The sequence below is a fragment of the Octopus sinensis genome, linkage group LG12 (assembly GCF_006345805.1).
Source record: "Octopus sinensis linkage group LG12, ASM634580v1, whole genome shotgun sequence".
Lineage (NCBI taxonomy): Eukaryota > Metazoa > Mollusca > Cephalopoda > Octopoda > Octopodidae > Octopus > Octopus sinensis.
The window spans coordinates 76,905,303-76,907,802 of record NC_043008.1 but is presented as its reverse complement, the minus strand read 5'-3'; the positions used below and the strand labels follow the sequence as shown (position 1 = coordinate 76,907,802).

The following is a 2,500-nucleotide window of genomic DNA, read 5'->3' as shown; positions in this document are numbered from 1 at the left end:
AAATGCGTAGCCGTATTTCGTCTGCCGTTACGTTCTGAGTTCAAATTCCGCCGAGGTTGACTTTGTCTTTCGGGGTCGATAAATTAAGTACCAGTTACGCACTGGGGTCGATGTAATCGATTTAATCCGTTTGTCTGTCCTTGTTTGTCCTCTCTGTGTTTAGCCCCTTGTGGGTAGTAAAGAAATAGGTATTTCGTCTGCCGCTACGTTCTGAGTTCAAATTCCGCCGAGGTCGACTTTGCCTTTCATCCTTTCGGAATTGATAAATTAAATACCAGTTACGCACCGGGATCGATGTAATTGACTTAACCCTTTTATCTGTCCTTGTTTGTCCCTTCTATGTTTAGTTCCTTGTTGGCAATAAAGAAATAAGAATCGTTAGCACTCTGGGCAAAATGCTTAGCGATATTTCGTTCGTCTTCATGTTCTGAGTTCAAATTCCACTGAGGTCGACTTTACCTTTCAGTCTTTCGGGGTTGATAAAATAAGTACCAGTTTCGCACTAGAGTCGATGTAATCGACTTACCCACTCCTCTCAAAGCGCTGGCCTTGTGCCAGAATTTGAAACCACTATTAAAACATGTAAGCAGTTTTTTCCTCAATGTATATTAAAACCACTTCTGCCTCACTAAATCTCAGTGCTTTGACATTCTACTTTTCCTCCCTGGAACCCTATCACATCACATCCCCATCTGTGCTTGAGACTTACAAACAGATAGTATGATACTGGGTTGCAGTGTCATCCATTATGATGCAGTATGGTGCAGTGAGATGCTGTAAAGTACACTGTGGCCCAATATAATGTGATGTGGTGTTGATGACCCAGCAAGAATTGGCTGTGACAAGATTCAGTTATTCCTCTTAGTCATTATATTCACTGTACTTTCTCTCTCTCCTGCTCTCAGTCTCCTGCGCGCTCCCTCTCTCTCTCTCTTCTCATTTTCACTCTCTCCCTCTCTCCCTTGCCTGCTCTCTGTATGTTTGCCTGTCAGTCTGTCAGTCTGTCTGTCTGTCTGCCTGCCTGTCTGTCTGTCTCTGTCTTTCTCTGTCTTACTCTGTCTCTCTCTCACTCTCTCTGTCTCTCACTTTCTTTCTTCCTCTTTTCGCGTGTAGAGAGATTGGGAGTGAAATTCGAGGAACGGGGGTGAGGAGAGTGAGAGAGACGGAATACAAAGAGAAAGAAAGTAAGCGAGAAAGAATAGAAAGAGATAGATAGATAGATAGATAGATAGATAGATAGATAGATAGATAGATAGATAGATAGATAGATAGTGAGTGAGTGAGTGAGTGAGTGAGTGAGTGAGTGAGTGGTGAGTGAGTGAGTGAGAGAGAGAAAGAGAGAGAGAGATCAAAAGTGTTTCAATGAAAAAACCTGCATTGATTATGTTCGGGAATGTGTGTGCATGTAAAGTGTACGTGTGTGCGGTTGCGTGTGTGTATGTGGTGGGGCGTGTCTACCAGCACGCGCACTTGTATATAGTTATAAAATTAACAGCTACAACAATTAAAATTAGTTTTCGTGTGCTAGAAATAGCACCTCTACCAAATGACTTTAGTTTTTAAAATGGAAGGAGACATGGCATCGGATAACATAGAATTAAATTCAACGTCTGGAAATATCGGGAGGGGTGGCTTAGTGACTTTGGTCAAAGATCTGATTATTTAGAGAAAATCTAGGGTTAAACAACAACAACAATAATAGTAATGATTTCAAATTTTGATGCAAGACACGTAATTCCGGAGGTGGAGTAAGTCGATTGCAACGACCCAAGTGCTCAACTGGTACTTAATTTATCGACCCAGAAAGGATGAAAGACAAAGTTGACCTCGGTGGAATTTGAACTCAGAATACGAAGACGGACGAAATACCGTTAAGCATTCTGCCCGGCGGAATAACGATTCTGCCAGATCGCCGCTTTAATAATAATAATAATAATAATAATAATAATAATGATAATTACTCTTTTGTTTCAGTCGTTTGACGGTGGCCATGCTGGAGCACTGCCTTTAGTCGAGAAAATCGATCCCAGGACTTATTCTTTGTAACCCTAGTACTTATTCCATCGGTCTCTTTTGCCGAACCACTAGTTACGGGACGTAAACACACCAGCATCGGTTGTCAAGCGATGTTAGGGGGGCAAACACAGACACACAAATACACACACACACATACATACATACATATATATATATATATATATATATATATATAATATATATATATATATATATATATAATATATAATAATAATAATAATAATAATAATAACGGTTTCAAATTTTGCCACAAGGGCAGCCATTCTAGGTGAGGGATGAGTTGATTACATCGACCCAGTGTTACACTGGTACTTAATTTATCGACCCCGAAAGGATGACAGGCAAAGTCGACCTCGGCGGAATTTGAACTTATAAAGTAAGGACGGACGAAACGCCGCTAAACATTTTGCCCGGCGTGCTAACGATTCTGCCAGCTCACCGCCTTAGAAAATATGGAACGCTT

The 2,500-nt window shown here is 40.9% G+C and overlaps 1 long non-coding RNA gene and 1 other non-coding gene across 2 annotated transcripts in view; one reads left to right on the top strand and one right to left on the bottom strand.

Moving 5' to 3' along the window:
• LOC118765671 overlaps positions 1-2,500 on the top strand; it is a 207,359-nt gene that overhangs the window by 96,325 nt on the left and 108,534 nt on the right. The gene's annotated exons all lie outside the window — the stretch shown is intronic.
• LOC115218169 overlaps positions 2,484-2,500 on the bottom strand; it is a 103-nt gene continuing 86 nt past the window's right edge. Inside the window, exon 1 of the small nuclear RNA XR_003882225.1 lies at positions 2,484-2,500. This exon is cut by the window's right edge and continues 86 nt beyond it. This is a non-coding gene — a small nuclear RNA (U6 spliceosomal RNA).